The 15199-nt window shown below is 44.4% G+C and overlaps 1 long non-coding RNA gene across 1 annotated transcript in view; it reads left to right on the forward strand.

The window, feature by feature from the left end:
• Positions 1-3761: 3761 nt before the first annotated feature.
• LOC138467809 (uncharacterized) overlaps positions 3762-15199 on the forward strand; it is a 56380-nt gene continuing 44942 nt past the window's right edge. Inside the window, exon 1 of the long non-coding RNA XR_011268147.1 lies at positions 3762-4075. This is a non-coding gene — a long non-coding RNA (uncharacterized lncRNA). The remainder of the gene's footprint in view (positions 4076-15199) is intronic.

The following is a 15199-nucleotide window of genomic DNA, read 5'->3' on the forward strand; positions in this document are numbered from 1 at the left end:
GGGCCTCCATTGTTTTAATTTCCATTAGGATGACCATCTGGTCATGTTTTATGAAGAGCTGAGGTCCAAAGGTTACACATTAAGTGCAACAAAGTTTCTTTGAAGCCCAGCCCTTATGCAACATACTGGATTCTGATGGGAGCAATTTTGATTCTTATCACCCAGTACACCATATTTGGTCTCTACTGGTATTTTAACTTGCATGTATTAGAAATGTCTTCTCTTTGGATGAAATTGCAAGGGTGGTGGTCGCCCATGAACTCTGAGGGTTCATTTCACAAGGCATTTGCTCTGTGTGCCTAATGGGTTTTCATGATTAAAAACAAACACAGCTTATTGATTCCAGATGGACCAAGACAAGTCTCATTGGACACATAAACCATCCCCAACATTGAAACATGTGTGCAGGGTTAACAGAAGAAATTAGTTTTTGAGAGATTTCACTGGAGAGATATCCTGCATGGCCCTAGCCAACTCAAAACATAATATGCTTGTGTGCATAACAAAAAGAAAGGACTTATTTACTTCTATTGTAATGACAAAGTGCAGCCATTCTTATAAAAAATAATATGTTGATGTCTTCATTCCTTTGTTGTCAGCATTTTCTAAATGGAATCATTTTATATTTTAAACACTGGCAAAAAAATAGAAAGATGGTACATTTTTATGTTTCATTTTGGCTTCATTGTGGACACATACCAACATTTAAATGTATAATCCTATAGATGAATATATAGGCTGGTGTCTTTAACATTAAAGTTGTTTGGCCTGCAACAGGCTCCATCTTTCTTCAGCATTCAATGCATTGTCCCAATGTGACAAGGCACCACTGTAAATGACTGCAGGCAGTTTTACTTTATTCATGTGTTCAGCACTTCTGGCTGTGGGTTTAGTATTTAGTTCCAAATGTTCTTCATGTGTAGCAAACTCTGTGCTATTGGTCGGGTGCTGTCTCTCATGGAAGTTACTACCTGCATCTGGCAGTTACACCCTTTTTGTGATCAATTGCACAATACACCAGTCTCCATTTGTCTTTGATTTTTCCCTACACTGTTCAAGGGCTCCTGTGTATTCACTGTATGGAAGCACATTCCACCCAAAACAAGCCATATAGCTCAGCCCCAACCCCAGCAAATGATTTTGTCTTACCTAGGATAGGGTTGTCACATCACCGGGAAACAGGGGTCAGGGAGAGCTCAATTGCTTCAAATGGTAGCCTCTGTTAGGTCAAAGGTACTCACACAAGGTTGTTAACTAACAGAGACCCTTTGATGTAAGCCAACAGAAGAAGGGACAGGAGTAGAGTAACCCAGGGGAGGGCTTTCCAGTTATAGAAGGGTTGCATCAGCTTGAATTTTAATGGGGCTCCCAAACTTCCTGACCCCTCCCCTTTCCTGCCGACAAAGCATTTTCAGTGTGACATCACCAGGCAGAAGATTTTGAACACAGTAGCCAGGAAAGCTAGACAGGAACCAATCCGCTGTGGCCTTTCACCTATATACAGGCTGCGACCCTCTCCTTAGTGGATTAATCTTTGGACACTTTAAAAAGAATTATTCCTCTGGAAATTGGTTTGGAGTACAGTCTGCTCCAATGTCCTCTGCAACAGAGGGGAAGACCAAGATTTCCAAGGAAGATATAAACTCTTCCTCCTAACCATCTCAAGGGAATATTTGTGGTAACCAGCTGGCTGGACAGACCTACAGCACCTGAGATCACTAGTGCCCAGGAACCTGCTCACTGTACATGACAGAACCCTACAAGTGCCCTCTAAAAACCTTCCTAAAAAGAACCTAACTTGCATCTTGAGAACTTGAACGAGATCCCATCAGCACCCAGAAGTAAAAAACTGTTTTGTTTTTCAGCTTCAATATGTTTTCAAGCTGGCTTGGCCATCTCCGGCTGCTTTTTCAAGCCATAGCAAGCCTCTGCAGCAGACTTCGACACTCGCTGATTTTTAATCTGCTGTCGAGCCATCGAGCCTCTATCTTACCCATTGCTTGCTTGCACTCCAATCATTTTCGACCAGGTTGCAGTAAGGCTCAAGTCCTAAAGAAGTGGGGGGGACATTGAAATACACAATGTGAAGTGATGAAAATATCTTAACATGAAATATTCAAATGTCATTCAATTTGTCTTTCCCATTTGAAGAACCTCCAGAGGATAAATAAGCTTCTGCCAAGAGAAGAGTGATTTCCCATGTCCTCCCGCCCCTTTTTCTGTCTTGTGGCACCATACAGATGTCCAATAAATAAATAAAGAACAGATGTTCCCACATTATTGCTGGCTAAGTATAAAAGGTGTGCACCTTTTATGTCTAAGAATCTGCAACAAACATGTCCTGTATAGCAGAATGCAAATGAGTCATTTCACAGATTCATGATAAAAGGTTTGTGTGGTCTTATGGCTAAGTGTCTGGCCACACATCCATGCAACCGCTTGTGGCACTGTTTACTTCAAGTGGGTGTAAATTCCTTGAAAACACACAGGGGATGGGTCTGCACTCCGAAAAAAGTGGGCGGACGCCGTCCACCCGAATGTGCCGGTGCCCTCGACTTGTGCCCTGCACTTTCCTCTGAAGAACAACATCGCATTTGTGGACCTTTTGAGCCAACTCGACCAATTTGAGATGCTGATGCGACCCATCGCCGGCATGATTTCTTTACCCAATTGGAGCCGATCACTGATATAGGACTGAACTGCGTTGCTGGACTGTCCCGAGTAGACATGACTGCTTTGACACATGCAATCTATTGGGAAACATCAACTTGAAACGTCATTACGCTCACTCAATCCATTCAAAGCTCGAAGACTGTCTCAACGCTGTTGAGGCCCAGAACAAGCATTAAAAGGTAACTGACGTGGTTCTGCCCCCCTTGCCTTCCTTAAAGAGCCACAGTGACAAGACCACAATCGCTACCTTTTTGAAAGGTACTTGCACGTTCTGAATGCTCACAAGGCCTAATAGGTACGACCATCTCTCTCTTTCATTGCTATATTTGCCTTTCATTCCCATGTTCCCTCTCTGTTGCCCTGTCGCCGCTTTGAAACACAATTTACATGATGTATAAGCGCCTTACAAATGCACAATAAATAGACATATTAGTTAAACTTGACATTTCTGCTGGGAATATTACGTGTGCGCCTCGTTCTCCGAACTTAGAGTGCCCTTTTATTCCTAACTCTATATTCTTTGTGTTTTCCTTTACAGGCGCATGTTGTTGTGTGGACTGCTTCTGTGCAAGCTCACACCCCGCCTGACAAGTCTAGACTGCCCTGGCATATTCTACTTTAAAGAGGTGCAGGATGTGTAAGTGTGCTGCTCCTGTCATGGTTGGGATCACTGCTGGTTTAGTAGTAGTGTGTGGATGAATTGGAGTTTTATTCACTACTTGTCTGCTGTACCCCTTCAGAAGAGTTGTCATTTATTTACTGCCACTTGGCAGGAAGAGCTACTGAGCGCTTTCGCTTATAGCAGACTTCCGGTGCATATATTAAAAAGCGGCGGGAGCAGTGAGGACCTTGCTTTTCCGTGAGACGGGTGTGCGTTTCTACGGGCTCTGGCGCTGCTCTGTACAGCTCTCCTGTCGCTGTCGTGTTCCCGCACCATCCCACCTTGTTTTGCCCTTGTGTTTTGTTTTCCGTCATCGTGAGGATTCATGACTGGAGGTGCTCTAGCTGTGATCTCTCCCAACAGTCGCTAATCAAGTAATTTCCTACCATCGCAAGCCCATCAAATTGCTCTTTAGCTGTTGAACTGCGGAGTTTTGCTCCTCTTTTCACATGCTAATGGCGCCCATTCAGCGGCGCTCAGCGCGGCGGCGGCGGCTTGTCGCGGGCCGCGTCGCCTTGCTAGCCGGCTGCATGATGCATTGATAGTGTTGTCGCGCGCCATTGTCCGGGCCGCGGGGAGCGGCGAGGCGGCGTCGCACGTTGCGCGTGACGAGGGGAGCGCGCCACTTTCTCCACCGCCGCCGAGGCCCCTCAGGGCGAGACGTGCACCGCGCGCGCTATTCACTCTGTTTACAGAATCCGCGGAAAGAATTTGAAATACAGAAACCACAACAGCCTCACGGTAGACTCTTTCTCTTCTTTTCAGAACGAACGATATCTTTTTTTAATTATAATATTTTTAATGACAGTGATACAGTGTTTAAATAATATTGGATACAAAATACTTTTTTTTAAAACTGTAACAATGCATTTTTCTAGGTTAGTTGAATAATACGCGCACACATAACAATTATAAGATAAAAATACATAAATAAAAGCAATTGAGATAGTCTTCGTGCTATGAATAAATAATAAGCGTTACAGACGTGTAAAGTGTTTTATTATTAAGTTCCGTAGTGCAAATGCAAGAATACACACAAAGGCGTTTTCTGGGTATCTTTTGCATTACGCATGCGTGTATTTATGTACATATACACTGAAGTATATTTTGTTGTTGTAACATTGCCTTGGTAAATAGAACGTTGATCTGGCGGTTGTTATGTTACCTAACTGAAACAGTAATTAAAAATGAGAGAACAAGGCATAGCAAACGGTATTAGGGTATGAATGAAATGTTAATAAAAATACGTCGCGGTCGCAATTAATAATGCTTCTACGCATCGTGGTTGCACCGCTCTATTTGCCCTAACTTAGTTCCCGTGTATACAAAGCAGGCGCATTTCAAAATAATAATACTGATTTGTTTTTATCCGTTTTAATATGAGGGGATTTCAGGGAAAATAATATGTGCATGAAATAACGAATTATCTCATGTATAGCTTATCCCAGCGGCATCTCTTATTTCGCAAAACTGCCATAGTTCGTAGGGCACAGGATCTCATTCCAAATGTGGGGTTTAATTACGCGGGTTCTAGGTATTTGTGTCCTCCGTAAAGCGATTTACAAATATTTCTCTTTGCCTATGCAGACTGTGGCAAAAAAGAAAAACAAACACGAGGCGGAGAAGGAAGGGGGGAAAAAGCAACAGTCTCCCTTATTTTGACTGTATGCAGGAAGGTAATTGGTAGTCTCTATCGGAGGTCAGGATTTGCATAAGAATTAAGAGCAGTAAATTAATTTGATATTCTGCGCACATCTCCAATTATCCGCAAGGACCTTTGTCTTGCACGGCTGGCGAATAGAGGGGTCCAGCTGCTCTACTGCCAAACAACATCTGTGCCATTAATAATTTGATATACAGCTAATAAATAAGCCCTCAATGCCCCCACGCAGGGCCCTTTCTAGGTTCGGTTCGCTGGCCCCGCCAGGGCCGCCAGGGCCCGCGAACACAGGGGAAGTCGTTTACGGAGCCTGCATTGAGGCGCCTGCCTGTGGCCGCGTGCTTGCTTTCCTGCTTTATACGTGTAGAGCAAAGCCACGCCCCCCCAGAAATAAAGTCAAGAACTCATTATAAGACAGGCTGCTGGCCTTGTTTACGACCGTCTAGGTGATGTGTTTTTCTTTAGTTTTCCTCCGCTGTACCCGGAAGGAGTCACATTGTTGCTAGGATGTGTCTGTCCAGCAGTTGGTACATAGCGCTGAACTATTGTACTTGATGACATGCATTTTTTTTCAATGGGAGTATTCCGCTGTGCGTGTTTCAAAGAGATATGTTCCCAGGATCACACAGTGTCGGTCAAGCGAGGGCGCCAGGGTTTGAATCCAAGGACGATTGTACAATGTAACAACTCGAGTATCTCTCCCTAGAAGCATGTCAACAAGTCACAGACAGAACACAACACGGAACTGCACTGCTGCAAATCGAGTGCCCTGTGTATGGGCCGTAGTGACTGCGTTCTGCTACAGAGGGGATGGCTAAGGTTCCCAATGGAAGTGCAGCAAGACTTTTTCAGTGGGTTGCATAGATTCAGCAAGGAGGGAATTTAGGAGTAGATTAAATCCAAGCTCCAGTGTGGATGCATTTATCTTCATATATTTAAACATTTGCAAAGCTCGATATGCCCATAACAGCAGTACATACGGAGACAAAACAATAATGCACGGCTTAGTAACAGCTGGCCATCCTCATCTGTTCTTACCTGAAATACCTCACTTTTGCGACACTGAACTGAAGGCCCCGGGCATTGTCAGCTCAGCAATACACATTATCATCTTTGCAGGAGGAAATCCTGACCCTGAATGATCACAAGACTCCTGCTGTTCACATGACACAATGAAAAGAGACACAGAGTGATGGACGTGCATTTATGGATGTCCGGCAAGCCATCCAACAGAAGACGACGCTGCACTGAGGCTGTTTCTGCTGCCATTCCTACAGAGACTTCCATGGCAGGGTGTAACTGTTGGGGCTTTTGAGGGTGAACATGAGAAAGATGTCAAGCGGGCGAACATGTTGATAATTGTGCCAGAGTGAAAAGGAGCAGGACTATTGAGGAAAGCGGCGAGAGTGAACATTTTGCTAAAGGTGTCCACACCTTGAAGTGAACAAACATATCGAGAAAGGTAGCAGGGTTCATATTTCGCGGCATGTCACTAAGGGTGAAAATGCCAAGCGGCATGTCGTGTTGAGAAATATCGGGGAGCGTGTCAAGAAGAAAACAGTGAACAAAATAGGTTAGGGTGACAGAGTATTGTGAAAAGTGTCAAGGTGAAAACATTGACAAACATCTCCCAGAAATTGAAAATAACGGGAACCGCTGACGGTGAATGAACATATCGATAATCTATTTCTCAATATTTCCTTTCACGGCACACATTTATTTGTTGGTATGTTTGCCTGCGCATTCTTCTCAGACCCACTCCTGACTAAAAAAGTTGAGTGCATTGTTAAGGTCAATCGGTTTGCATTTGTTATCTGCCTGAAAACATCGCAACGATGTTTCAATGAAGCAGCGGCCATCATTGTCTTTTCTGTAATAGGTCAATACATATGTAGATATTTGCTAACAGAAAATGATAATGTATTTCTCAGGATATTTCTAACCCAAGCTGAGGGTTTTCATTTGACTTTGATGATGGGCTTTAGCGATTTGCAGCTACATAGCAATACGTTGCGAAGACCCAGCCCCCAGCCTCCCCGCCCCCTTCGGGAATCCAGCCTGTTTCACTGCCCCCCTTACTTCAGTTGTTTTCCCTTTTAAAAGATCGAGCGTTCGCTCTATTTTTCCTCCCACTTCCAAAATGGTTACAAATATAAAACGACCTATGACGATGTCCCTTCAAAGAGCAGCGTGCACAACCGCTCCCATACATACCTCGAGTGACATACAAAGGCACTGTGTATGGTGGGCATGAGGCGCGCACACCCCCACCCTGCGCACGTGCGAACCGACGCGCTGGTTCATATGTGATATGCGGGCTTTTAACAAATGCAATATTTCTTGCAAACATGTTTTACTCACATGCCCTGAGTGTTGCCATCGCTGAAGGCTGAAACGAGTGGAACTGACATAAACTGAGTTGTGCTGTTTACAGTTTCACTGCTTCCTACTGTGATGCTCACAGTTCCGCAATGGTTCTTTTCACTGTTCAAACACATCTTTCCAGATGACTGAATAGGCTCAACGAAGCTAGCCATTTTTCTGTTGCTTCCATTGAGCTGGTACACAGTAAATGCTTGTAGAATACACTCTACAAAAGAAGCACGTTTTGGCAAGTATGTCACACAGGTGGAGAAGTACATTCTCATCAAATCTTTTCGTTTTTCATTTTCACAGCCATGGGTGAAGCTGGAGCTCTGAAACGAGTGGCTTATTATTCCTGGACCACCTTGCAGTCATATTTCATATCTCGTGGAGCCTGTGCTGACGGAAGGGGGTAGTTTTTTTATGGAATTCTCGTTCTACATTAAGTTAGGACTTTCTGACCCCTTTTAGCCCCTGCCTGTAATTTATTTGCTTGGACAAAACTCAAATCGATGTACCATAAGGTTTTATTACACTTCAACCATGATAAGTTGAAAATGTCATATCCGTGTCGACAATGCAAGAACAATCATAAATGACCGCGCCTCTCACCCTTTTTGCAGTATGTCATACATTTGAAGGAAGAAAACTTCCTACAGTCTTTTTAGCGGTTACATCTAAACTGAAATATAAAAATAAAAAAAACGTAGACTAAAACATTTGGAGGAATGGTGTGGGGTTCAAATACAGACCCAGATAAAAAAGGAAACTGCACTTGGCTATGTTGGGCCTAAACATGCACATGATTGAAAACACACAGAGATGATTGCCAAACTGAAAGGGCAACGTTTCATTTTCAACTGCCACCATAAAATGCTATTTCCAGATAAATAAAATTAAATGGGACCTGCATGCGGTTAAGCCCAAAACTAAAGGCCTACTTTTGAATATATGTGACAGAGACCCCAAAGTGCACTCCTCCCAAAAGAATGATGCCATGGAGAAATGTGTACATTCTTCAGCTTAGAACAATGAACACAATCCAAAATGTATCTCCATTTCCAGAGTCATGTGAATATATATCAGGATGTAAAGAGGAACCTTGATGGCATGGTACAGGAGAAAACTGCATACGAGATGAGGTAAAGTATCTATGCAGGCCACATATCTAAAGAAAGAAATGGTGATGATTAAAGTACAGATTTCTGTTCATTAGAGCTGACTTCAACACAGAGATTCAAAGCCACCTTCCCCCAATGGATTCCAGGCCTCTGCTCTCTATCTGAAAGACAATCATTCCGTGGTCAGCGGTAACCCACCGGTCCCACCGGCTGGTTGCCACTGACCCGGAAACACTGAATCCGCTGCCTGACTTCCCGTCGCCACTGGGAACTTACATAGGACTCCATGGGAGTGGAGAGACAGAAGCACCGGCACTGTTGATAACGGTGCCGGTGCTTCTGTGACGACTCTGCCTACCGGGGGCTGATGCACAAGCTTACCAGCACCCTTGTTTCGGAACCACCATACTTGGAATGAGGCCCAGTCTCTTTGAAGTTTCAGGGCCAGAAAGGAGGCTGTATTCATGCATGACAGAGGAGTTATTGTGGTGAAGTAAACCGCTGTGCCAACCGAGAGGCAGCCCGTAATGGATTAAACTTTGAATAATTCTTGAAAATAAAATCCACATTGTGGTCAGCTCAGAGATACTGATCACACGCCTGTACCCGAGGGATTTTCCAAGAACATGGAGGTGGGACAATCTTCTCTGCTTGTCAGGATATGTAAACAGATCATCCCTTAGCCTGGCCTTTCACTGGGCAAGAATATTGATGGACTTTATTGCAAGCTTGGGTCAACAAGGCCAGAGGCCAGACCTGCATTCAGGTCATGGGAAGAGAAATGTGCTGTTTGATTGTACTAATCATACACATGTAATTATTTTTCCATAGATTTACATTCAGGATCATATTTTGTCAATTGATTAGCCCCTCATGTTCTGATTGGTTAATCCGCGAGCCTCCAAGCATGGGACCATCGTTGTTCCCAGCTTGCGATGTACCTGGTGCTGGCAACAATGTGTGACTATGTGTCAGTGGCAGACAATGAACAGGTCTTGCTACTGGCTGTTGGGTGCTCCTTTACCATCGCTGCCGGTGTCCAACTTGTAACTTCGTTGTTGCAGCCTGGGTCCCAGACGTGAGTCCCCAGAACTTCTCTAGTCCTTGGAGCTTGGTATTGTATCAGGTCGGCCTGGTCACGTGTTGAGAGACCGTGGCTGAGGCAGAATTACGGGGGTTTGATTTGTATTTCTGCTCGGAGGAGTCCTTAGCAGTGGCAGGTGTAACCTTGGCACCGAGAGCGCGGCATACTGATTGCAACTTCGCGACCTTGGCTGTGGGGCTCCCGTCAAGGGTTTGTTCTGCATGACCAGCGCCTTGTAGCTCCGTCTGAGCTGCTCCGGGCCTGTGGATTCTGGTTTGCGGCCTTCCTTGGCTTAGTTATGGCTGGCGGCATACAGTCCATAAATCGAGGGTCGAGAGGTGCGAATTGAGCCCGTATACATTAGTCCATCTACAGGGTGTCATCTTCAGGGTTTTAGTAGCATGAAGCGTCTGCAAGCATATACACGAGCTCTTCTGGCATCTTGCACATCATGTACAGTGGGAACTGACCTCATGAATACCACTTATAGAGAACAGGGAAACATGAGGCAGAGGGGCCTTTCCTATTACTAGCCAACCTGATCAGGAAGGCTAGTCCTTATCTGACATTGATGAATATTCACATCTACCTAACAGAAGGCAAGGTGGCCGGACCAGTGTCTCATGGGAGACCAAAAATAGTCTAGTGAGTACTTCGGCCCCTGACAACTCATATAATGAGAAAATCAGGGAGTTAGATTTACAGAAAATGCAAAGAGAAAAGCCAAATCTTCAGCCTAAGAACGGCATTTTAAAAACATCCACATATTCAAGTGAATGGGTGGATTTCTCTAGACTACCTGGAAGGAGGGATAGAACACATTGGCAACAGTCAGAAGAAGAGACTGGGTTCTATCTCACACAAAAAGTGACGACAGGGAAAGTGATCCTGGGAGTTCACAGGGACACGGGCAAAAGGATGAGTCCAGATCCTATGAGGTATTCCCATTCTTACAGAGATAGATAGCACCTAGAAGATGGGGACCGAAGTTCAAATGGCAGCACTGATTCTGAGGGTGTCTGGACTCAGGTCCAGAGACAGAAAAGAAATACCAAACAAAGAACATGTTTTGTTAAAGACCCAATCGGGCAGATTAAAGCCATAAAGAGCTTCATGACCCCATACCACAAGATTGCCAAGTATTTGGTGCGGGAACATTTGGAACTCTATGAACAAATGATGTCATCATTTGAAATAAAAAAGATGTCAATTGCATGGAGTTTGTGAAATTGACATTTTCACCAGAATACAACCGTTTCTTTGCAGGACTGGGAGACCAGGATCATTGCACATTATCCACCTATAAAGCGGCTGTTAGGGAGATGTTAATTTTTATACTTCGCCCCTTTCCTAGTGAGACCCCCAGCACTTTTTGCAGGACTTCTGAACCGTTTTCTTTCTATCCTGAATGAGGGGACCTTCCTCCCCACCCCAATTCATTTTTATTTGCTGTGACCTTTGGGACTTTGTTCTCTGTGCTTTATCTTTTCTAAGAAGTCTGCTTTCCTCCTTATCTCTTTAAAGGCACCCATGTTTAACTTGTACAACACACAGCAGCCTATGTGCAGGGTGGCTGGGAACCCTTTGGGTTCTCCTTCGAGATTCTTTAACTGTCCTTGAGAACTACAATTCTGCAGGATAGAGGGATACTTTGTGTCCCTCCTAAAACGTTGTACTATGAGGGAGTAGCATACACCACCTTATTTGGAGTGCTAAGGGGATACCTAGTATCCCCATCTCTCTCTGCCCTTGTGATCTTTTAGTCACATAGACAACTGTATAGTTATGGCTGATGGCAGTGGACATGTTCTACTAACTATGGTACTATTGTTTACTGTAGACTCTATTTGCAGCCTCAGTTGTGCACAATAGGGTCACCCATGTTCTAACATGGTGGCTCCTTCCTTTTTCCGCAATTTTATATCATGGTTGCTCTTTGTTAGCCCTTCTTCTACCATTCTGTGAGTGGGAGATCTGTGTGTGTGTTTTGCCTTTGGCAGGAACGCTTGTGTGTCCCTGCCTAGGCTCCAGTGTGTCTGTGAAGGCAGGAAGTTGGGGAGGAGTTTAACACTCCACTGCCCTTTGTCTGCCAGAGTGCCTCAATGGAACCAGTTCCAACTGTGGGGATGGCTGTCCTGATTGGTCAGCCACACACCCCTTTCTGTAAAATTCTGAGAGAGTTTGCAGAGGAGTGAATGGGAACACTGAATAAAAGGTGAGGTTCCTCAGGTGAAAGGAGATTCGACCACTGGAACAGAAGATCCAAAGCTGAAAATGACCAGAGACGCCTGCAAGACTCTTCCAGTCACCGTGAAGCGAACACTGCTGTCCTGACCCCATTTTCCTATCGACAGAGGAGCTCCAAAGAGGACGACTCCTTCCCTTTGGCTGGTGGGACCAACCAGCCCTGAGACAAACTACAATTCAAGCACCTCCTGTGCCTTTCCAGAGCTGCAAACCATGAATACCATTGGCAGTGCAACATCTTTGCAAGGCTGAATCCTTCAAAAACTTTGGTGAGCTCCAGTTGGACCTCCAGAGGCACAATCCTACTCATCTAAGTCCCCTCGCCAGAGTGCAGGACTTCAGAATGTAAGATCGACCGGGCGAATATTGTCCTTTGTTGGAGCTGATAAAAAGGTGCCAATACTGCAGACCGACCAAGGAGACCAAAGAAATCTATGCCAAGGGTCCTTTCTCAAAACTGCTGCTGAGACATCCCATTCAGAGCCCTTCCTTTTGTCACCAGACCAAGGAATCGGGAGACCCGGTCCGTCACTGCTTCACAGTGGAGAATCCAGCTATGTTTACTTCTTCTAACCTAAGGTACTCTTCAACCAAAGAGTCGCTCCAGTGTGACTGGAGTGCGTGAAGCAGTGCGCATGAAGATGTGTCCGGGTGTCCACCCTACACCTTGCCAGCTTGTGTGCCTTTACGGAGTCCATTTGCAGGGTCTCCCTAACTTGTGTTATATTCTTTAGCATATTATTCTAGTGACTGAAAGAATTTTGCAGAACTTTGCTTATTCTGCTACCTCATAAGACTTTGGGCTCCACCCCTACACTGACTTTTTCGTATAGTTGGGGAATGGACTTTGAGAGCGTTAGAAGCTATGGAAAGTGTCTTTAGATCTTTAAGTATTGCTGCTGTGTGTATAACCAACCTTTTGCCTTCCAAAAGACTTTATCTGATGTGGTTTTGCTAACTAAATCCAATTACCATTTATCTGTAAAGTATGTAAGTGCATGGTAGTACCGACAATATGGTAGAACTGTCATTAGTTTCAAACTCTGTAACAATTGTAATCGCGGCCACTACTATTGAAGTAATCACCTTGAAAAGTAGTATTAAGAATTTCTATGTGTGTTGGTTAGTGAAATAAGTATTTATCTACCTTCCTTGTGCAATAAACATGTTTAATATAACATTTACTGTGTAAGAGTTTTTTTGGACTATTGTATTTAATGGGTTCAGTATACTTACCTACAGCTGACATCTTCCTCCTATGATAAGTTTGGGTGTTCTGCCATTCTATCAAGATCCTATGGGTAGTACAGACATATACTAAGAGTTGGGGGCCTGTATTTCATGAAGTCTTACCTCAAGTGGACTTTAGGAAAACTCCCCTAAGAGCAGCCATTATTAAACACTTCTCCACTCACAGGAACCCACTAGAGGCATGCTAGGCTGCATGTAATTTACAATGTGGGGAAGATCAAGCACCTAGGGAGTTTGCACAATAATTAAAATGAGCATTTGCGCAGACTTCCAGGATGGTGAATATAAATAGCAGGGAATTTGTGCCCAGATATTTCCACGCCCTTCACAAATATATAATAACCCAACTAGTTGGCAATTTCCATAAGCACAAGACAATGGATTTGGTAATAGAACAATCCACCAGAATATATGAGGTCCAGGAAACCACTGACAGTAAACAAATAAAATAAAAACAAAGCCATCTACCACGCCTGCCACTGACATGGTGGCAGAGGTGAAATCTACCCCTCATTTGCACCTGGATATGGGGGGCCCTAAACATACTCATCCAGCTGATACGCAGAATATGAGGCAGAGGAGACCCTCCACCAAGTCCCAATCGAATGGTAGTCAGGCAGGGTATCTGCAAAATGACCCCTCTGACCCTGCCACCTACGTAAATCCTCAGTTATAAGGGTACAGAACCAATCCTGTGGTATGTGTACTCTCCTCCGGCACAAAGGAGGGAGGAAATCAGGTAGGTACTTCCCCAGGAAACTACCCTCTAAATCTCCCGCAGGAAAGAAGTACCACTCCACCTCCCAACGTACATTTTTCAAACAGGTAACCTCAAAATCCTAACTTCCAAAACAATACTCCTCCTTCTCCCTGGTTCCAGGACAATCGATCCCTGAACCAAGGAGAATGGAGAATCAGGACTGAAAATTATGGGGGAAATTTCCAATACCCAAGCTACTTTGCTGGAAGGGATAGTTACCCTTTTGGGGAACAGCAGAAGTATGAGCAGAAACCTCCTTTACAACCAAGAGAAAGTTACATAGCTGGAGCAATATGCCCACCAATTTCTTTTTTTTATTGGCTTTTGGTTTAAAACAATAAAATACTTTTTACCTTCATGCAATTCAATTTTTCGTACAATCCCTATTCATCCTTAACTTCACTTGGTCCTTTTACTCGTATCCCTCCCCACATGAAAACGTTTACATACACCCATACAATTCAATGCAGAATAAGAAATGAACCATCTATCAACATTTCATCTAACTCATTATTGTCTTTCATGTCTCTCTAGATCTTTTGCTTTAACAATTGACCACAGGCCTAGGGCGCATGCTGAGGGCTCAGTCGAACCCTCAACCTAACCATGCTTCCCAAAACCCCCCAAACACCTGGTCCCGATGCCCAGGGGGTTAGGGGGGAATGTCTGAAGGAAAGTTCTGACAATCAACAGGTTCCTGAGGATGGGGCCCTGGTTGAAGGGAGATGCCAAGCCTTTGAGGAAGCTTCATTTCCTACCAGAACAGAACCCATGGAAACCTCTCAGCCTGATAGTGAATCTTCAATCCCCTGGAAGCTAGAACCCAAAGAACAGAGGGTAAATAGGAGAGGTCAAATAAAAACCCACTTTGTGGAGAAGGAACCCCTGATTATCCCTTTTGAAAGAGAAGGATTCCCAGAGGATTTGGGTAAAGAAATCTTATCTTTCAGGAACAGGGGGATCCCTCCTAAAGAAATATGGATCCCAAGAGACCCTGAGTCCGATAGGGTAGGCATGGAGATCGACCCAGATAGAGAAATTCCTAGACCCAAACCGTGCGAGCCAGATCATACAAAGATCATAGAGGTATCCTCTCCACAAACAGGTTCGGAGAACTGTCTTCAAATACCGAGGGACAGCCAAGAATCTGCAGAGAAAGCGGATCTCCTTACTACACACACAATTTCAAAATGTTTCATTCCTACAGATTCCCATTCTCCCACATGGAAAATTGTCCAAGATCACACAGTGACAGAGCTCAATATTAACAAAATTACTCCCAAGCTGGCAAATAACACACGTTCTTTGGACTCTTGAGGAAAAAGAGGGTATATTTTATGCCCGGGTCAAGGTACAGGTCAGTGTGAATTATCGGCTC

The sequence above is a fragment of the Ambystoma mexicanum genome, chromosome 4q (assembly GCF_040938575.1).
Source record: "Ambystoma mexicanum isolate Mex_15411 chromosome 4q, UKY_AmexF1_1, whole genome shotgun sequence".
Taxonomy (NCBI): domain Eukaryota; kingdom Metazoa; phylum Chordata; class Amphibia; order Caudata; family Ambystomatidae; genus Ambystoma; species Ambystoma mexicanum.